The 22,700-nt window shown below is 42.0% G+C and overlaps 1 protein-coding gene across 6 annotated transcripts in view; it reads left to right on the top strand.

Moving 5' to 3' along the window:
- The window catches only part of OXR1 (oxidation resistance 1), a 355,322-nt gene that overhangs the window by 39,486 nt on the left and 293,136 nt on the right, over positions 1 to 22,700 (top strand). Inside the window, exon 1 of one of the 6 annotated variants that reach the window (XM_072852044.1) lies at positions 15,997 to 16,149. The exons of 3 other annotated variants lie outside the window; for them this stretch is intronic. The gene's annotated coding sequence lies outside the window, so the exon portion shown is untranslated. Of the gene's footprint in view, positions 1 to 15,996; positions 16,150 to 16,566; positions 16,834 to 22,700 lie in introns of those variants that run through there. 2 more of the 6 variants (XM_072852041.1, XM_072852043.1) reach the window with 2 other exon arrangements.

The following is a 22,700-nucleotide window of genomic DNA, read 5'->3' as shown; positions in this document are numbered from 1 at the left end:
TGTATCAGCAAAATGAACGTATGTATTGGGTTTGCATGGCAAGGTTTTGGTAGCTCGGGGGCTACAGGGGTGGCTTCTGTGAGAAGCTGCTAGAAGCTTCCCCCATGTCCGATAGAGCCAATGCCAGCCGGCTCCAAGACAGACCCACCACTGGCCAAGGCCGAGCCCATCAGCGACGGTGGTAGCGCCTCTGGGATAACACATTTAAGAAGGGGGAAAAAAACTGGACAACTGCAGCTGGAGAGAGGAGTGAGAATATGTGGGAGAAACAGCCCTGCAGACACCCAGGTCAGTGAAGAAGGAGGGGGAGGAGGTGCTCCAGGCGCTGGAGCAGAGATTCCCCTGCAGCCCCTGGTGCAGACCATGGTGAGGCAGGCTGTCCCCTGCAGCCCATGGAGGTTAATGGTGGAGCAGATATCCACCTGCAGCCCGTGGAGGACCCCACACTGGAGCAGGTGGGTGCCTGAAGGACACTGTGACCCCATGGGAAGCCCATGCTGGAGCAGGCTCCTGGCAGGACCTGTGGACCCATGGAGAGAGGAGCCCATGCTGGAGCAGGTTTGCTGGCAGGACTTGTGACCCCGTGGGGGACCCATGCTGGAGCAGTCTGTTCCTGAAGGACTGCACCCCGTGGAAAAGACCCATGGTGGAGCAGTTTGTGAAGAACTGCAGCCTGTGGGAAGGACTCACATTGGAGAAGTTTGTGGAGGACTGTCTCCTGTGGGAGGGACCCCACGCTGGAGCAGGGGCAGAGTGTGAGGAGTCCTCCCCATGAGGAGGAAGGAGCAGCAGAGACAGTGTGTGATGAACTGACCGCAACCCCCATTCCCCGTCCCCCTGTGCTGTGGGGGGAAGGAGGCAGAGAAATCAGGAGTGAAGTTGAGCCTGGAAAGAAAAGAGGGGTGGGGGGAAGGTGTTTTAGGATTTAGTTTTTATTTTCTCATTACCCTACTCTGATTTGATTGGTAATAAATTAAACTGATTTTCCCCACGTCGAGTCTGTTTTGCCCATGATGGTAATTGCTGAGTGATCTCCCTGTCCTTACCTCAACCCGCGAGCCTTTCGATATATTTTCTCTCCCCTGTCCAGCTGAGGACGGGAGTGACAGAGCAGCTTTGGTGGGCACCTGGCATCCAGCCAGGGTCAACCCACCACAGTATGTTAAATAAAGAGAGACCTCATTGGAAATCTTTTTTAGTATATTTAGATGTGAAGTTCCTCCTATTTCCTTTCTGAAGGAATGAAGTATTAGGGAAGGAGCTAGAACTCCTTCTGGAGTGAGAACTCTGGTGAGAACTGCAGCAGGGGAGATTCCCACTGGAATGCTGGGTTATTTGTTGCAAAGGGAACTGAGACATGGGTCCCTGCTCCACAGCAATGGCCAAACACTGTAACCTCTGCTTCCTCGGCTTCTGTGAACAAGAGATTTGGTAACTGCCACATCCAAATTCCAACCTTTAAATTGTCACTTATGAGGAAAAAGCAGGACAGCTCTCACCTGGGCTCTTTCCATTACCTAACATTAAAAACCAGCCTAGGCTTACAGCCTTTTGCTTCACCTGTACTTGATTTGTTATTCCCAAGCCAGGGGGTGCAAGCCAGCCCTGTCCCAAAACACTTCATTTCTGTGGGCTCAAAACAGCAACCTTATAGCTCAAACACAGCACCTTTTGACTGCCGCGTGCTTGCATCCATATGGCTTCGGACATAGGTGGGTAAAGGGCAGATTTGTACAAGTCCTGTGCAGAGAATTATTTCTTGAATAAACAGACACTTGAGTAAAAGCTGTGAAGGAAAAAAGTAAAAATCATTTAAATATTGTGTTAGTATAGGGTACTTGCCCTTTAGCAAGAAAGGGACTGAGCTTAATCCTTGTCTTAAATAGCTCATCCCAGAAGAGGGTTCACTATTCTGCACAGAATGAAATTTTAGTTTAGTGAGCTCCTTCCTGATACCCCTCCCTGGAGTTTCTTACTAGTTTACTTAAGTAGTTCCCTGCATTTGTCATCCTTGGGTTGCAAACACTTCCAGTGGGGAACTTCCCAGTATGGGAATCATGAGCACCTAACACAGTGCTATGGATTCTGGTGGGCAGCTTAAGATTGACAGTCTATGATATGAGTGTTCCACATACACACATTGAAATAGCTTGGCTGAAGACATAGAGGAGGCCCATGTTGGAAAAGGAATTTGGATTCAGATCACCTGAATCCTAGTTTACACCTTGAACTCCTGTCTTACCCTTTTTTACTGTCAGCCAGTATATTCTGATCCATTTGATCAAGGAATTATTTATACAAATATCACAAGACATTTAAAGCCTTTCAGCATTCCTGGGTGAGGGCTTCCAAAACAGTTTGCTGCAGAGTGTGTGAGATGATGGTGTGTCTGTCTTATCACACCAGCTGTGGACAGCTGGTCAACTCCTGGGTAGGTCCCTAGGTGCTAATAAATTATGGTGATACTCATCTTTCTGCTGCATGCCTAGAAGACTGTAGCAGGGCTTATGCTTTCCCAATGCTGTTATGACAAGTCTTGCAAATCTCCTCTTTGGTTACATGGCTTTAAATGATGAAGGAAACGTTTGTCCTAAATTATCTTGTTCTCTCTTGCAAATAAATGTAACTTTTTTTTTCCTTGTAGTTTTTGTATGGCATTTTCATCCTTCAGAAGGTCCTAATACTACTTTTCCACATTGGAAAGTTTTGAAAACTTCAGTTTGAGATTTTTCCTCTAATGCACTCTTTCAAATTTTGCTGTTAAGATGACCTAAAACCTTTAAGCAACTGATATTTTACTATCTGAGGATGCAGACAGAAACAGTAGCTGTAGAGATACTCATGGTATCAATAAAGCATAACTTTAAGGGCTGCCTTAGTCAGATGAAATACGTGTAAGGTTCGTTAACTATATAGCATGCAAGGTTTGTGAGCCTTTCTCTTTAAATTCTTTGGCTGAAAAAAGAAAAGTAGTGTCAACCTCTTCAAGAGTAGTTTCATCTTAAATACCCCCAAAATAAGGGCAACCTATTATTTAGTCCCATGCTTTTCAGATATTTATCTATGCAGGTTGGCAGCAGGTTGGCAGTAGGTAGCTAAGAATACTCAAAATCAGAAAAGAGGGGCAAAGAAAAATCAAGTTTAACAAAATTCAGGAAGTGATCATATGAGGCATAAACTTATGTTAAAAATGTAGACATAATTTAAAACAAAAAAAAAACCAAAACAAAGCAACAACAACAAAAAGAACTGGATTCCTATTAAAAATTGCTAGGTTTTGTTATTCATTTGTCTTCAATGAATTTTTCTTCTGCAAGCAAATGTCAGTATTGATGCTCACAAACTCAGTTAGGAATGCGCTGTGTCATCCTATGCCCAAATGAAAAATGCTTATTGCATTTGCCTTTCTACATACTTCCCTAGGAGGATCTGAAATGAGCATTCTCAATTACAATTATGGCTGGTGCTATTTATTAGGGCCTGTACAGCTGTGTTATGCTTTTTTCTATTCATATGTTCTCTTACAGTTAAAGAACAGTTTTAGCTTGCTGTAAAATTGTAATTTGAGAAGACAACAGAAATACACAGGAAAACATAAGAGCTGCCCAGTGTAGCATCAAGGTCCAGCAATGAATATTTGAATTCTACCTATCCATCCTTTCCTGTCTTCCCCTTCCCCAGGTCTTTTCTGAGAAAGTACCATATCATTGTACTATAATTGTGCATATTGGAAAAGCAAAGAACAGCACCGGAATAAAGCCTCTAATTAAATCTAAATGTTGAATTTTTAAAAATTAAACTAATGTGATAATTACGTCAAAATAACATGGGAGCACCTGGAAGTTCTGTAAAAAGATTCATGTTTTATTTTTATCAACTTTTACTGTAAAATACTATTACCATTTCTAAAAAGTTAACTGCTTTAATGTATTACTTGCTGTTGTGCACAGTGAATTCCTAAGGCAAACAGTGACTGAATGGTTTGAAATGCAACTCTGGAAAAATCTCTTATCATAAACAACATGGTTCCCTCACCATTTTGTTGGTTTGAAGCTTCAGAAGGTTCCAGGTGTGCTATTTGGAAGAAGACAGTTGACTGACATGTTTTTACTTTTCAAAGGCATTTACCATTTTGCAAAACCACTAATGGCTAGACCTTAGATTTATCCTTATACAACAAAGTATTTAAATCCTTATTTAAGTTTGGCTATGCTTACATTAACAAGTAACTTTGCACAATAAGAGTAGACTGGTGGTGTGGTTTCTGGCCACTTTGTTATATATGGTTTGGGGTTTACTTCAGATTGGGTAGTTGGGATATATACATGGTGCTCAGAGCTTTTGGAGAGGTGGCAAACTTTGGTTCTCTCAATTAGGATTCCTCTAGGAAATTCCCTCTACCCTTTTTGTCTCTCATGCATATGATGATAATACATCTGTGTCTACATCAAGGCTGATGCCATCACCTGCCTGTTTCTCATCATGCTATTTCTGAGCGATTCTATGATGCCCAATGCCAAGTCCTTCTTCTCCTTCTGAGTTTGCAGTGCATTTTAGGGGAGGAATGCTAGACCTAATAATGCAATGGCTATATCATAGAATCATAGAGTCGTTTAGGTCGGAAAAGACCTTTAAGATCATCAAGTCCAACCGTTAACCTAACACAGCCAAGTCCACCTCTAAACCATGTCCCTAAGCACCACGTCTACATGTCTTTTAAATACCTCCAGGGATGGTGACTCAACCACTTCCCTGGGCAGCCTGTTCCAGTGCTTGACAACCCTTTCGGTGAAGACATTTTTCCTCATATCCAATCTAAACCTCCCCTGGTGCAACTTGAGGCCATTTCCTCTTGTCCTATTGCTTGTTACTTGGGAGAAGAGACTGACACCCACCTTGCTACAACCTCCTTTCAGGTAGTTGTAGGGAGCAATAAGGTCTCCCCTCAGCCTCCTTTTCTCCAGACTAAACAACCCCAGTTCCCTCAGCTGCTCCTCATAAGACTTGTGCTCTAGGCCCTTCACCAGCTTCGTTGCCCTTCTTTGGGCATGCAAATGGAGGAGTTAATGTGCATGAACTGGCACCTATCCTCCTGGACCTCCTGGACATCTTTTTCCCTGAGGGCAAAAAAGAAGAGAGGTAGGAAAAGTGTCAAAGTGGTGATCAAATTCTCCAAGATCATCCAAACCTCTTATTTCTTGCACATGTGCTACATCAGTTAAATCATCCTGACCTTTGGTCTCTCTGGGTTCTCAAACTATAGAGAGGCTGTTGGTGAGATCCACATACATTCAGTGGTTACAATTACATAAATTGCAGGGACAGCTACTCCCTTATCATGTAAGTTTTCATGGATCAGTGAGACGCATTTATGGATATTCTGGCAGGCTTTGCCTTAAGGATCCATGGTACGTCTGTCTTCCGCAATTCTGGCTTTGGAGCCGGTAAGGAAACTGGCACCTGCTTTTCAAAGAAGAGTGAGCATCGTTCACAATATCTGTGTGTCCACATGCACGGTAGGAGCGGCAACAGAGCTCCTGCCTCACCAAGTCAGGAGGCTTTTACCTGACAATGCTTGCATTCAATTTTGCAATGTCCTTAATGACATTCATACCCTTGCATTCATACCCTTGCATTCATACCCTCAGTTTTCAAGACAGACAAGAACCTCTGTCTTGTTTCTCTTCTCCCTTTCCAGCTTTCAAGAGAAATCATCTACCTGTCAAGTAATTAAACTTTTGGCTGAAACATTGTATTTAGATAGGAATTGTGTCTTTGATGTCTCATATCCCTCATTCTTTCTTGTTTTGGTGTGGTTAAAAACCCTTCCAATATGTTTGGCCACCCTATGGGATTGTCAGGGTCCAGCTCTCACGTGCATTAACTGAACAAAAAATAGCAAATAGGAATATCCCATGACAGACTATACAGTTGGGGTACTTTCCGATGTAGGCTGATGATGAAGATTTCACTTCAGAAAAGAGAACTGAACACAGTTTTCCCATGCACTAACATTAGATAACACAGGATACATTATTTTCAGCAGAAATTATAACAGAATTTAAGGTTAAATTTGTGAATAGTCTTAGGATGGTAAATAAACTACTTGTAAAAAGAAAGAAAAATCACCAGTGTCTATGTACATGCTCTTTCAACCCCTTTGCAAAGCTCACAGGTTCTTTTGAAGGTGTATGTCCTTGCATCTTCTTAACAAAGAAGCAAAAAAGCAAACTAACAAATTATACCTGGAGCAGCAAAATATAACTCTATTAAGAGCTAGAACTTTAAGATTAAAATGTGCAGAGATTCCAGTATGCTTTATAATTTATAATAATGAAATTCCTGATTTACAGTGTTGGTATCATATATAAAAGTTTAATCACAAACACATTTCGTTCTCAATCCCTTCCCAGTGCTGATAAATCTCTTGGGAACTTCAATAATGCAATTTTTGACCAGGGCTGCCTAAGAGGTCAGAAACATAGGACAGGAAAGACCTCGTCATTCAGTGGGTTCAGACCCTGACATTATAAGCAGCCAAGTCACATAATCCCTTCCATGAAATTTCCTGAATTTTATTGTTTTGTCATACAAGGATCATCTTCCCATTTTTATTGTATATGTATTAATAGCTAATGTATAGTAATTTGCTCCTCTACTAACATTTGCCTTTAGAGAAAGAACTTGTTCTTCCTTGTCAATAACCATTCCTTTTACGTATTTAGAGAAAGTAATAATCTCTCCTCTCAGCCTCTGTTTTCCAAAGCTAAACAAGCTGAACTGTTCTTCCTCTTCTCACACAGTGAGCTCTCCATGTCCCTGGTAAAACTTTGCAATACCTGTTCCACTTTACATCACTCATTATTATCAATGGGTGAGCTGGTTATATTTATGAATTTAGGTGACAACATCCAGAAATCAGAAATAGAGAAGATCTGTTAGGTCATTATTTCCATCACTTTGCATTTCAGACTTTTGCCCCCTGATAAGTTTCCAACAAATACGTCTGTTCCAAAATATCTCAAAACATGGTAATTCTTAAAATAAAACTTTAATCAGAAGAAATAAATCAGAAATAAACATGTAATCAGAAGGTAATCCCCCATGGTCATCAATTTACAGATAAAAATAACTATTGGAATTGGAACTCGCATTTGGAACTCACAAATGAGCAAGGCCTGAACACAAATCTGAAATGAACTGATGTTTTTCTAAGAATTTTAAAAATCTTATAGATTTAGACTTCACTTTGCCCATAATAGCGGAAGTTATACTTCAGCCTCTTGTACAAAAACCTTATTTGAGTCAACAATAAATAGCATACGATGTTTTATGATAGACAAAAACAATAGTAACATGGGTATTTATTTTATGAAACCTCATAAATTTTCTATCAATCAGCCCTGTCAGCCCCTTTTTTGGAATTTACAAAAATGCAGTTGGTAATTGAATATTATACATCCAAAAACATAATTAAAGAGCTTTCTGTCCTAAGACATGTAAATAATATACCTTTGAAAATGCAAGCTTAATGGTATAAGAATCAGATAGCTAGAGAGCTGTGTATTGAAAGAAATTTGAGAGATTAACTTATTTGATAAAGGATCTAAATTCAAATGAGCACCAAGATCAAACCAGTATTAAAATAATTTCCATCTAGGCAACATAGCAGAAAAAGTGGTTAAAAGCACAGCTAAAAATATCTCCTGTGAGTCAGAACCTTTGAAAATCCACAATAAAAACAGACAGTAACATGCACCTGCGACCCTTTTACTTGGTTTTGTAAATGCTTTGTCTTCATTTTTAAAAGAAACTATTTGCAATGCAGGACCTGAAAGTAGAAGATGCCAGAAGTTTCTAGCCTGCTGAGAAACAGCAGGTTTCTGCTGCAACAAACAAAGAAGCAAAGAGAAAAACAATCAGAGATCCTGTTTGTATTGGCTTAAATATTGCTTAAAAATATGCTATGGGCTGTTTGCTGCATTACGAGTAGCTGTCATTTATCTCTGCATCATTCAGCAAAGAAAATATGATGGGAACCAAGAATTCGCAGTAGCAGCAAAAAGCGGTGTGGACATTCAGGTGTTAAGTATAGAATGGGAAAACTTACTGTGAGGATTGTATCAAAAACACAGGTACAGGATTAAAAGCTTTTAAAAATTGGGTTGAAAAAAGAAAATAGTGCTGTATTTTTCACCTTTCTTTCCCACATGGAATTGAAAAATTCTGAAATATTTCACTTTTGCAATTTTGAATCACTTTTTATTTTGAAATTATTTTTTAAAAAATTACCTATAAATTTTTTAAAGAAAAAGTGAACAGGTTCTGAAATTTCAAGATCAAAATGTGGAGGAGGGTTTTTTCTTTTTTTCAGATAAAAGGAAACATTAGGATTTTTTTTCCTAAAAAATTCCCCATTTTTTCCTATGATTTTTGTTTATTTAATTTGGGGTTTTCTTACATAATTCCTATCAAAATATAGAAGATTTTAATTTTTATTTAAGCTAGTTCAGCACTTTTATGGTAGTTGAAGAATTTGCTTGTCTATTTAAGTATTTTTTTAGTCTAGCTTCCAACAAAGCTGGAGTTGAACAAGAAATTTTCAGCAGCTGAGACATACTTACATTGTTCAATAGTAGCCATGTCAGTCATGCAATCCAGTCTTTCCCTTTTTTTACCTCCAGACTGGTATTATTACACCGCTATTATTATGCTGCGTACACCAGATAAGCAGGGTTATGATCTTCTGGATCCTAAAACACCTCTGTGGTTGTCTGCAGCACCAACAGTAATACTTCCATCACCTTGGTGCTTTGTCAATAAGCTCCCAAGGACACCTATGACAACTAGCAGTTGTAGTTAACTCTTCATTCTAGGTAGTTTTTCTTAAGGCTTACACAAAACATGCAAAAGGAATTCTGCCTGTTATGCCCAAAGTGAAATTACCAAATCTCAAGGCAATTTTATCGCAGTGATTCCAGGAGTGAAGTACTTAAGGGGAACATCTGATCAGGTAGCCAGATTCCTTCATTTTCATTAATGTATCAGCGAACTGTGCAATGCATGAATGTTTCATGGTCCTTTTAGGGCCTTCCTTGCCTTTTACTATCGTCCATGCTCCTTAACATTGCTTTTGCTGGGTGCTAACCCTGCGTGATGCCTGAATACAAATACTGACATGCAACTTCAAGTACCAGCTTTACCAGCTATTTTTGGGCAGCTTATATGTCATTATATAACAGAACATACACTATAGATATAGATCTTGGCTTAGCTAAAATTATTTTCTCCAGTGGCTTGAATTTAAATTTTGTACTTATTCTTAAACCAGTGTGGAAGTAATTTACCTTTGGCTTACTGGATCTTAGTATTTTTCTGTCAGAGTTAGAACAGCAGAGATCTAATGTAATATTTAAGAAGCAACATTCCCCTTTAATTTTTCAATTGGTTTTCGTTTGTATTGTTTTGTTGCTTTTTTTAAAATGGTGGCACCAGTTTTCTAGGTGGTTAAAAACCACACTTCCCAGAGCTGACTGAAAATTCATAAGGCTCTATCAAACACTGACATGTCTTCCTTTTAAGAGCATATAACTAATTCTCCTTAGGACAGCATCCGTGAGGTATTGTTAGTTTCAGCAAGTTTTTTTTAATAAAGGCTATTGAAGACCTTAATTTTATTATTTTTTTTTTGCCACGGGGTTTTGCTTTACAAATCCACATGGAAATTGCATGGAAGGAAAGTTTTTAGTTAGTTCCAAAGAAAACTTGCAGCTGCATTTTTTCCCCATGGTCTATTTCCTGTTGGTTATTGGAGGCCTCCCTTTTTGAGATGATCATACCTTGATTGCTGTTAGTTTTTACAATAGTGGGATGTATGATTTCTGTGAAATCATAGATGATCTCAGCATACTTCTAGTCTTCATACTGATTTACAGAAGACAACCAACAGCTCAGTCACATCAGTGCATGCCCCTGGCCTGGCTCTGCTGACTACCAGAGACCTCGCCTAATCTTCCTTTGTAAACAACCCTATGACTTGTTTGAGATTACTGAGGGAAATCAAGGGGCCATATTAGATTAAATATTGATCCCAAAGTAGTATGCTGCGCTTCTCTCTTTTGTTTTTAATAGCAGCACTAATAGCACTCTGCTCTTACTGCTGCTCTCCGAGAGACAGATGCTTCCGGCAGCTTCCTGGTGCAGACTGCTGCATACATGCACTTCTGCCCACACGAAGGATCTCATATTCTCTATTTATTTGGGCTGTTATAATGTCTACTGCAACTTGTATGCCCTACAATAATCAAATAATAGAAAAGTTATGATTTTCTGTTTTACAGGGACAAAACTTCAGTAATGTTGAAAGAAGGCTGGAACTGATCTATGATTTATTTTATTATTGAAGAGTACTAAGAAAATCTTTCTGAAGCATTTAATACATTTACATAGTAATATAAGCCTGTGACTGTGTTCATAACACGTTGCTCAATTATTGGTGTCTTTGAAAACAAAGCAAATTAATCTCACGTATACAAATCTGCATAATGTGTGAAAGTAATGCATGAGCTGAATAAGTTTCCTATACACTACTGGGAACAGCACATGCACAACCTTAAAGTAAAATGTTCACCTCCAAGCCCCCAACTGCCTGGCAGAACTCTCAGTTAAAGAAGTCAGGGATGGATATTTAAATTCCAGTGTCTAAGGAAAAAAAAACTTCAAAGCCCACAGAGGGCAGTAAAAAGTAGATTACTGCAGACTGACTGGGAAAAAAACATTGATTACAGTGAAGAAAATGTCTGAGGGGAATATGGGCAACAAATTGGAAATGCTGGAAATGCTGAACTTACTCTGAGTACAAACACATTCTTTATTCTTCCTAGGTTAGTATATAAGGTTATTTCCCTTTCACATTAATAAGAAATTAATATGAAACTCATTGTTTGAAATTCAGCTATATTTTGAGTTGTTTCTCCTAACAACTCTATTTCTTACATACAAAACCTTTTTTAAAGAAAGAATGTAGACTCATCCACTGGGCAACACTTGCATTGCTGTCAGTGCCTTTTCTGTGTAGCAATGGCAGGACAAACCCCCTCTGCTTTGCTCTGATCTCTAACAGGAGGCTGTAGAAAATACGTCGTTTGTCATTTGTTTCCTCTCATGGAACAAAAACTGCTGCTCAGTCTTCCACTGACACAGACTGACCTGTTAGCAGCAAAAATGGCTGTTTGACATGGTCAGGGAAGAAGAAAAGATACTAGAAAGATAATGGACTTCAGAAGGATGGATATCCAAGGGTTTCAAACCACTCATGTCCACTGGCCATTTCTTCTGGACTGTATGGTAGCAGAGCCCCCCCGGTGGTAAATGGAGTGGACACTCAATGGTAACAATCACCATTTATCAAGGATTGTGGGATGTGGTTAGACTCTTCTTTAGAAATCTTCTAAATGTCCCTCGCAAGGTACCTATGTATTCAGGACTTATATGGGAGATAGGATTTTAGCGATTGTGAAATCCAGTGCAGGGAAAGCTATTTATATCAAACCTCCAAAGGCCTTTGCGAGTCATGCTTAATGAATATTAATAGTGAAAGTGGGATATTTTTATATAACATCTTGGTTTATCAAATGTAAAGAGGCTTTTTGCTGCGTTACCCTTAAATTCTAAATAACACAGCAGCATGCCGTTAGCTACCTCTATACTTAACAGAGCTCATACTTGTGGTTGAAAGCATGGGTATGATCCATCCTGGGGATCACCCACAGTGTAATTTGCCACAATTGAATTTATCACAGGTATTATCTAGCCCAGTATACTGTCTCCAGCAGTGACAGAAGGAGATGCTATTTGGAGACAGTATATAAGCCTAAACTTTTTATAGCCTGTTCACCTAGGACTGTCCTAGAATCCAGAGCTCTTGGATTCCAGATACTGAAGGCAATTCCCAGCCCTTCCACTTATTGTTTACGCATCTGTTGCCTACGGATTTTGCCAATTCTTTTTTGAATCTGCTGATGAGGTCTGCCTCCAGAACCTCTTGGGGTAATACTTTCCAGAAGACTAGTACCCACTGTGTTTAGGCAAGTACTTTCTTTCATCTGTTTTACACTTGTAATAGTTTCACTGAGTTTACCCAGTACTGTGGAATTTGGCGAACAATCATTCTCATCCACTTTTTGTCTTACCTATTGCTTTCACGATTTTGTAAACCTCAGCCATGTGCCCCCTTTTGCTTCTCTTCTCCACATTGAAGGGTCACAGCCCTTTCATTCTCCCCTCACAAGGCAGTTGCTTGCTCATGACAGTTGCCTTTGTACCTTTTCTAGCTCTGTCCTTTAGGCTTGCAGAGAGCAACAAAGTGCTAGCTCTGCCCCGATGAAGCCTAATGCTTCATTGGCTTTTTTGGCTACTGCTGCACATTGAACTGAAAACTTCAGAGAATGGTCAACAATGACCCCAAGAGCTCTTTACTGAGTTGTAGCTGCCAACTCTGAGTTCAGTTTCATGTAAGCACAATTTAGATTATTTGCTCTAAATGTGTTATCATATGCCTTGTGCCTCCTTCTCTTTCCCCTTCACTTCAGGGAATCTGTGTAATAGTCCCAGTTATTCCTTATGGGAATCCCACATTTCTCAATCCCCTATGTCTTATTTTCCTGTTCTAACAAAAACTTCCTTTGCTTTCTATTCCCATTCTCTCCACAGCAAGGAGATTTATGTGCCCCACATGCCTGCTCCCGCGTGCCAGCATTCCCTGCTTTACTCCCCATACCACCATCCCATTGTGATCTCCATCCTGGGGTTTCCCCACTTCCAGTCTGTTGGGGTTCTGTGGGAGCTGGTCCCCTTCCAATCCCTGCTCCACACCTGCCTCCACAGCAGGAGGCCCTTACATGCTCCTTTTCCTCCACTCCAACCACCCCCCTTGTACTTTTTTCTATTTTAGTTCCCTGATTTTTCTTAAAATTCAATGGACTTATGCCCCCTGCTCCCCACAATGTCCCAAATATTTTCGTAAACTTTGGAACTAATTGGATGTGGGTTTTGAAAATTATGATACAGGTACATCATAATGATCTGATATACATTTTTAATCAGTATTTCAGACACTAAGCATTTTTCTCCTAATCTTTTCAGATTTCAGGTTGGGCTCATTTTCCTTATCTTTCTCTCACAATTGTTTCTGAAGGAGTTTAATTTCAGGGGCATTTAATCAACAGTAGAGGGGAGGGAAAAAATAAAGATATTTTTGCCTAGAGGCCTGAGATAGTATTGCATAAAAATTAGGATGCCTCTTCATGCACTATGAAGCACCAGTCATCCGGTTTTATTTTGTGCTTCTTAACTGTAACCCAAAAGCACTGAGTTGGATAGTATCTTCTAGTAAAATTATTCCTCTTCCCTTGAGCACAGCTGGACACACACTGATCATGCCAGCCTTTCTGTTACTCTGAAGAATATCCCCCATTTGGGCCCCGGCCCGATAGCTGGATTCTCTCTGTGCATGTCTCTCCGTTCTCCTGTACCTAATAATATGAACTTTGGTTTGGTGCCCTCTCCCTGTAGTGTTTAATTTAAAAGGATGTACAAGAAATGGTCACATAAAGGATCATAATCCACGAGGAAATAACCTTTTCCCTTTCTCTACATCTTTACTAAAACTTCCAAGTTATGTCCCTTGAAAATGAGTTTTGTCCTGTAAGCAATCAAAAAAAAAAAAAAAAAAAAAAAAGGCATATTCTACCTACCACACAGGAAGATTATGTACTTGACTATACTGCGAAGTTACCTAGGGCAGTGAACTTGAAAGGTAAGGGTGCTGGAAAGCTTTGAGTTACACAAGGAGAGGGTAGAGAAGAGAGAATCTGAATGCTGCTATCAGGGAGGAGAGTGAAAATAACAATGAGAGGAGAAAACCGAGAGGACTGAGGTGAAAGTCTGAGAGCCAGAGCCAGTCGCTGGTATGTCACAGCCTCAGATCATCAGCAATGTGGAATTCTAGGAGATACATTTGAAAAAGAAAGATTTTACTAGAGCCTTCCCAAGTAATATGAAGAGAGATTGGTAAAGTGCTGTGCTATTCATGGAGACCAAAGCTGCACGTCTTCTGCGTGCTGAGGAATTGTTCCTCTTCTCTCATCTGATAGGGGCACAGCAGCATAGCAGATATTTAAATCTTTGTTGCTGTGTAGGAACAAAATGCAACTCTGTGGATATTTCTGCTGAGTAAAATTGGAAGGAGAAAGGAACAGCATCCAGCTTCAGATGGGTGTCTGCCTCTAAATAATTTATAGTTCACTGGTTGGCACAGCAGATGCTGCCACCACTTTACTTGCTAATGTCCAATTTGGTAATTTGCATCTGGGTGATGCTGTTGTTTTTTGAATGCTGGAATTATAAGAACTTCTTATCTTAGGCAAATTTTTTTATAATTTCATGCAATTTATAACAGCATGGCCTGGGTAAGAAAGATCCATATATGTTTATCTCTCCTTGTAAAAGCAGCTATATTTGACAAGTTCTGAGGAGATTCCTCATAGACAAAGAAAGATGGGAGAATGATAATATAGCTATCCCTGAAGAGAATGTTAATGCAGAACTTAAAAAAAATACATGTTTTCTTCACCATTGTTTTAACAGAGACATTTGTTCCCATGATGGACAGTCTTCTGCCCTCCCTGGACAGTAAGACTCCCCGTTGGAAGCTACTCTCCTGAGACTCAGGACATCTTTCGGTCTCCTGATTTATCTAGAGCTGTATGCTGGTGAAGCTGCAAACTGTTCTAGGAAATTCTCCAGAGGCTGCCTACTGTGCCTGCAGAGCTCCAGCTGCGGCCAGAAATACATTAGTCCTCTGTTATCCCAAATCTGAGGCTGCACTCAGAAAACTGCCTTTTCTATTTCCCCTGCTGTCTATCTCAAGATCAATAGCTCCAGGTGAAAGAATTACATAATTTATTTTTTTTCATCACTTTGTACAGTTATGCATGCTGCATAGCTTGCAATTTTTTATAATATATAGTGTGAAGGCTGCTGTTAGGCACGGACTACAGAATATGGCGTATCTCATGGCTTACGGAGAACACAGAATGAGGAGACAATTAGTGAACATTATTAGTTCCCTTTTTAATACTATAATCTTTGTGACATCATCTTTTGTTTCTTAAAGTTCTGCAGCAGAGTTGCCTACATATCTTGTCTAATAAGCTATCCCATTGTATGTCAGTCTGTGAGGAAAATTGCTTCCTTGCTCTCACTTTATTTGACATTACTGACAAGTAACATTTCCTTTCCTGATTATACTCACCTACATGTAAGTGAGCTTTTTTTCTGCAGTAGTTTTGCTGAAGGTTGTGTTAGAGTTCAGATTAAGATAAACTTCCAGTGCTCTCCTCTCATGTCTGCTGAAATAGATGAAACTTTTTAAACACGGTAATCTTGACCGTACATACTATTGTACATTATGTCACCAGAGCAGCAAGTTATCATTATGCAGATGTTGTCCGATATTCTTTTCTGAGTGAGAACTTATTTAGTATTCATATTGTAAAGATGTTTTTTGTGCAGCAGCAATTTTCTGTATCTGTAAAAGCAGAATTCAGCAAAAACTCCGAACTCCTGCTAGGGTAATATAATTTTAGGCTTTGTAGTATGTTTATAAATCTAAAACAATGTGGTGTTGTCATGTTTATTTTTACTGGTCTTTTAAGAAGGCAGGGAATGATAAGCCACGGCTTAAAAAACGCATCAGAAACTGCCATTCACAAATACTGGGGGAGCTTTTAATTTCTAACAATTATCTACAGCTCTTAGGTTTGAAAAACAGTAGTGTCTGTGAGAGTGTGATCATGTCCTTTCTCTTGTCACATAGATCTTCCAGCCTCGAAATTCATGTGCAGGGGGCTGTTGTGCAAGCCCTTTGCCTTGGTCCTGTCACATTCTCATCTGACTGCTCTGGGCTTCACTGGCGAGCCAGTGTGAGTTTGTCTCTCCTCAAGCCTCGTCCACAGAACCCAGCACCTCAGAGGAGGATGGAGATGTCTCCTGAGACATACTGCATGAAAATGCCGCTTGGCACCCTCTCCCACACTTTCTAGACCCGATTTCTGAAGCCGCCGCTTCACGGCGGGACCCGGCCCTGAGGTAAATTGCCCGGCCCTGAGGTGCGCAGCCCGGCCCGGCGCTGGTGTGAGGGGCCCGGCGCTGGGGTGAGGGGCCCGGCGCTGGGGTGAGGGGCGGGCAGAGCCCGGCCGCCGCCCCACCAGCAGCTCCCCAGAGCCGCCCCGGGGCCGCGCCGCGCGGGGCGCACCCCGGCTGGCTTCGGCGGGAGTAGCGGCAGCCGGGCGTACCGCAGGGCTGCCACTGCACGGGCGCGGACAGGACGCGGGCGCGAGTAGCGCAGGCATCGCCCCGCTTTCCGTGCCTCTCCTCTGGCACCGCGGGGAGGACCGCGCGGCGGGAGGTCACCCCCGCCCCGGGGAGCCGCCCCCTGCCCGGGGCTGCGGGGAGCGGGGCCGCCCCTGCCCCTTTAAGCTCCAGCTGTTCTTGGCTGCGGCGCCTATTTTTAGCTCATCCTCTTGGTAGCATCCAGCTCTGCCCCCTATTTCTCCGTGCTCCCCCCCCTTCCCCCCCGGTGGTAGGTTCCGCACGGCGACGGCGGGGGGACTGAGCATGTCCGAACCCGCTCGGCAGCGGCCGCCGCGCCGGGGCTGCGCTCGCGCGCCGCGCTCGCAGGGCGGGAAGGAGGGCGCGCGGCCGCGGCCCGCGTGAGGGAGGCGCGTGGTGCCGCCGCTGCTCCGCGGCGCCCGCCGCCGCCGCCGCCCGCAAGTAAGTTTCCCCGCGGGCGCGGGGTGCCCGCCGCGGGGCCGGGCGGGCGGAGGGGGGCAGCGGTGCCGCCTCCCCGCGGCAGGGGCGGCCCGGGGCAGGGGCTCGGAGTTCGGCGCTCCCCTGCCCCTGGGGGCTGGCGTCGGGCGGGACGCGCGGCGCGGCAGGCTGCTCTTGCCTGCCCGCCCGGCCGCGCCGCTGCGCGCCCCGCGGGGCCGCCGCAACTTCTCGGCTGCCCGCGGCCCGGCCCCGCCGCCCCGGTGGGCAGCGGCTCGCCCCGCGTTGCCGGGTCCTGCCGCCTCGGGCGCGGGCCGCGGCCTGCCGGCTCGGCCCGGCCACGGCGGGTCCGCGCTGCGCGGGTCGGCGGCTGAGCGCGGCTCCTCAGGTGCGTGTGGCGACCCCGCCGCTGAGAGGGACGGTCCGGTCCGGCGCGGTGCGGTCGGAGCGCGGTCCGCGGCTGCGAGCGCCGCAGAGAAAAGCGGGAGGCTGCGCTCAGCCTGCGAAGAGGGCGCGATACGAAAATACCGAGCAAGTAGCCGCGCAGCCCGTGCATCATCAGAATTAGCCAGGCTGTGGTGTTTAGAGGACTTTCTGATTTAACAGATGGTACCGTAGGAAAGAAAGTGTTTGCTGAGAGAACCTGTAAGGACATACGTTTTTTGCTCCCTCGTGTGACAATTCATTCTGCGTCTTCTTATAGTTTAGCAGGGGTGCAGTATTTTAACTTACCTGTCAGTAGCAAAGGCATGCCAAACTATGCCCCGAGGTTTTTTCCTCTGAAAATGGGATTTTGTTATTCGTTTTAAAAAATGCTTATTGTATTTTTGTTCCTTTCACGTGTAGAGTGAGTTTGAATACTATTTTTTACTGATAGTAGGGAATGTAAAGTTCTTCACTTAACGTTGAAAGCGGCATGATTTAGTTCATTTCTTTTCCTGTGCTCTGAAATGAGGAAAGGTTTTGGAAACCGCTTCCCTGTTCAGAGGGGGCTCGTTGTTGTTTGCAAAGTTGTATTAAGACAGCCATCTAATTAAAATGATCAGGGAAGGGGAATTTGAGGAGCTTTCTAAAATTCTGCTGCTTAGCATGTCACTGGTGAAAGAATTGGACTAAGTGAGGGCCAGTAAGGTAGGTGCTCTTGGTAGACAGTCTGTCTTACTTTTCATTAGACCATTCCAGTAGGTATTCTGAGTTTAATGACCTGACTTCTGACACTCTTACAGGCATGATTATCTTTGCACATTGATTTAGATTTGGTGCAGTACTCAGAGATGAGTATTCATATAAGCTTAAATGTCTGCACGTTAAGCCTCGTAAAAATTTAGATGTATTTTAAAGTAGTTAAAGACTCAGAACTTGCCATCCCTATTGTGTATATTCTTGATTCTGTTAATTACTGTTACTGCAGTGGAGACAGGAGGACTGCTGTGTGATTGTTTCTGTAGCTGTGCAACTCTTCCCCTCTCCCAAATGAAACACACACCCCCCCCCCGCCAACCCCCTCAAACAATAACAATTGACCTGTGGGTTTCTGAAAGCCAGTCAGTGTGTGCGATTGGGATCTGACTTGTGCATGCATAAGCTGCTGTCCTGTCAGTTCCATTTTTATGAGTATGCAATAATGGGGAAAAAATGAATTCTTGAGTAGATGCCTTTTGCCTGCTGCACAAGACCGTAAGAGAATGCAGTAGGAAAGAACAGCTTGTGTTACCTATGTTGACGACATAGTGAAAAATAAGGAGGGAAATTTTCATCGTAGCAACCTGCCATTTTTCTCCTGTAATTAGATTTGAGCTGAAATAACACTAGGTATTTCAAAAATATTGTTCAAAATATCAGAAGCCTTCGAAATCTGAGTGTTAAAAATGCCTTTCCTTATGCTCTTGGAGTAATAATTTGTTTAATAGGTGGCATTTGTGTTGCATTTTACTGTTACGACATATTAATACTTCCTATTATAGTTCCAGAGCTCATACAGATTAATAGAATTATTTGGGCTTCCTAACCAGATAAGCATTCTTTGATAGTCAAAGCATATGCAGATAGAGCACATAAACATATCCTTAGAATATATGCTGTGGTATAATTCCTGTAGAGTCTCAGTTGATTCTTCATTTCTTGTCCAGGTTTGAGCCCAACTACTGGAAATGAGAAAATTGAGTGGCAGCAGGGTTACACATTAATTGTTTGGGAACGTGTAGTTAGCAGCTGCAGCATTTGCACATAGTCATTTTTCCCTTCAGGCAGAAAAAAGTAACTCTAATCTTCTTTCTCCATGCATGTCTTCCCTTGAAAACTCTTATTTCTCCACTATTCGCTTAATCTAAGGAAATATCTTTCATTTTTTTCTTTTTTTAATAAAGTGTGTCATCTCGCATTATAGGAAATCTTATATATTCATCCTTCCAGGACTTTGGGGAATAACAGAACTATGGAAAGAGATGCAGAAATACTTTTTTTTTTTTAGTTGAATTTAATTTAAAAAAATAGTAATAATAACGCCCTAGGAAATTTTCATAGGGAAGTGATTATTCTGTTAGGTTGATAGCTGAAGGCAGTAGTCTAGGATTGTCAGCATTACATACCAGCTGTTAATTCGCAAGAAGGTCTCTTAGCATTCGTTTTTGTTGATGAGCTACTGTAACTTATTTCTTCTTAACCCTTTAGCAAGGGTTTCTTAACTTACTATAGCAAAAATATTAAATTAAGCATATTATTGAAACACATGGGAGGTGACAACCTTACAGAAGTTACTGCTGACAAGCATGGTTGGGTGTCAGGTTAGCACAAGATTGCTACATGTTCATGAATGGGTTCACTCAGGAGATACGGATACTTTTGTTTAATAGAGCCATTTACTTACATTTAGGATGGCTTCCTTGTCTACTGCAGCAGATATTCATTAAGGTAGGGTGTCTTTCTTTGCTGTGTGAACTGTTGCCATCAGAGGCAGAAGGAGCAGTTTGGGATAGGCAAAGAACTGCATGTGCTCCGAAGCTCTTGGGGAAGACCTTCAAGTGTTCAAAAAAGACACTGCTGTCTTGAGTTCATTGGTGGTGTTTTGTGCCAGGAACAGATGCTCACGTGGTGTACTGCAGCAGTGAGCTGTAAATTACCCTTTTATTCTAGCATCTGCTCCTACCAGTTTTACCTTCTCCATATCTATGTCTAATCTTGAGTATCTCCTGGATATCTCATGATATGTTACAGATGTGTCATACAGTTTCTAAGACAGGAAGTCGTTGGATCTGCAGGTCAAAATCTTTTCAGATTGTGCAGAGGCATCTGTCAGAGAGAGCTTATCTGTGGCTGCAGCAGTACAATTAGTGAGTTTCTCCTGTACTTAAGGTTACTGCCTGTATCTCAGTTACACATTGAAGCAAGTGATGACCTCCTGCTTTCTTACATTGCTCTAGCAAAACAGAGATAGAAGGAGTATTTGCTATTTTTTGTTATTCTAGTGCCTGTAATAGGGTTTGGAGAGGAAGAAAAAATCAGAGAGAGAAGAGAGAAGTAGGGAGGAAAATACATAAACCTGTGTTAATCTTCCACAGCTGTTGTACTGAGAACAAATTGGAATTTTGGCTCCTTAACTCTTAAATAGCATGAGGGGAAAGGACCATTCGGCTTCACTTTGTTACTCCTCAGGAATACACTCAGGTATCTTTATCATTTGATGCTTGAGAAATCATGCAAAGAGAGGGGGATTAGAAATGGGAGCAAAGAGAAGAGAGGACAGCTACCCACAAGCTGGATGTCTCTTGTAGTGGAGTTCCCAGCAGAGCCCTGAACACAGCTTACAAACATGTCGTTTGTCACAAAACAAAGGCTTATACCTTCTCTGGAGCCAGTGTAATGTGTTGTCCACATAGCCCAGGGATGGTAACATGGGAAAAAATGGGATTCTGAGCAGCAGGATAAAATGTGCTGTGGTGTTATGTGACAAGTGTATTTGTGTGAGTACTCCTGGAATAGCTTGAGGCTATGAAAGGTATACCAGTCTCCTCTTTATTTTCTTTTTGCTGGATCCAGTTGTTTTTCAGGGTCGGACTGATAAGTCTAAGCTGACTTATATATTTCTGGTAAGTTTTTATGACCCTTTTGTTCCATATGATGGGGTCTGTCCTGGTTTTGGCTGGGATAGGGTTAATTTTTTTCCTAGTAGCTGGTGTAGTGCTGTGTTTTGGATTTATAATATTGATAACACACTGATGTTTTAGTTGTTGCTAAGTAGTTCTTACACTAGTCAAGGACTTTTCAGCTTCTCATGCCCTGCCAGCGAGAAGCTGGGAGGGGGCACAGCCAGGACAGCTGACCCAGACTGGCCAAAGGGCTATTCCATACCATATGATGTCATGCTCAGTATATAAATTGGGAGTTGGCCAGGGGGCAGCGATTGCTCCTCAGGAACTGTCCGGGCATCCGTCGGCAGGTGGTGAGCAATTGCATTGTGCATCACTTATTTTGTATATTCTTTTACCATTATTATTTTTATTTTCCCTTCCTTTCTGTCCTATTAAATTGTCTTTATCTCAGCCCATGAATTTTCTTTTTTTTTCTTTTTTTTTTTTTTTCCCCTCCCCCAGTTCTCTCCCCCATCCCACTGGGGGCAGGGGAGTGAGCAAACGACTGCGTGGTGTTTAGCTGCCACGACAGGGTCCCGTTCTCCCCTCATCCCCTAAGATTAGGGGTGAAGTAAAAGTACTTACTGAGTAATAGTTAATCAGTGTTGGAAGCCTGACTGACTGATTTGAAAAGGAGAGTTAAACTTAAAACTTGTGAAGGAACAAGGGGATTCCCATAGCACAACCACAGGCATTATAAAATCAGAGGGACATGTGCAATGACTTCCCATATAATAGAAACTGGTGGACTCTGAGTAAGTTCTTGGTTGAATGAGAGTTACCACTTAGGAAAAAAGTTACTCTTCATTTAAAAATTTGGAGTAAGCCCTTCTTAACACTTGTGAATGCATCCAAATCCATTGTGAGCTTTCCAGTTATTAATTAGCCTAAGTGTTTGCTATTAATAACTTATTTTTAGCTTGGTGTTGTTTTTATTCAACTTCCAGCTATCAGATCTGTCTATCTGCCTGTTCAAAGAGCTACATATTGTCCAATAGTTTTTTCTGTGAAAGTATAGATTGATGAGGATCTCTTGATAAGACTGAGCTCATCAAATCTCTTGCTGTTTATATATTTTCAGCCCTTTTTAATTTTTGAGACTAGTCAGTTACTCTGTTTTCTGTCACTTGGAAGTTACACCTACTGTGTGTACTGGATGCAAATGCTTTTCCTGAATGTGCAGTAACTTCACACACAAATAAAATTATTAGGGCAAAAAAAGTCAGTGCCCTAATGGGAGGGAGAGAACATAAAGAAGTCTTTAATGGTGAAGTAGGTACAAGTTTTTAATACTTTTCTAGTAAATCTATCAGTGATCAACAGTGAAAGACAAATGAAAGAGGAAATTTTGAACACTCTAAGCAGAGTTTAAGCTGATGTTAGCAAACCAAGACCGTTTTCTGTGGAAGACGGGAACTTTGTTGGTCAGTGGATAAGAGCCTTAGCTGTGTAAGATCCACTGTTTCATCCCCATGTTGTAGTGGACACATTCTTCAGTAATCAATGATGAGAGAGTAACACTTTGGGTCAGCCTGGGACATACCCCTTGTGTCCCTGTAAAGGCACAGTTGACATTTGTGCAATCGTGGACATGCGGTATTTCTTACTGAGCATGTAAGGCAAAGCTGTAGCAGTTCTGTGTCAAACTTGGGATACCTCTGGAAGACAAAGTATTGCCTCTTGGTAGTGTAGGTACCTTGTTTGTTCAGTGGTACTATTTGTACACGCTTTCGTTTTGGAAGGTGT

The sequence above is a fragment of the Ciconia boyciana genome, chromosome 2 (genome assembly GCF_034638445.1).
Source record: "Ciconia boyciana chromosome 2, ASM3463844v1, whole genome shotgun sequence".
Lineage (NCBI taxonomy): Eukaryota > Metazoa > Chordata > Aves > Ciconiiformes > Ciconiidae > Ciconia > Ciconia boyciana.
The sequence above is the reverse complement of the archived record's forward strand: the minus strand, read 5'-3'. Positions and strand labels throughout refer to the sequence as shown.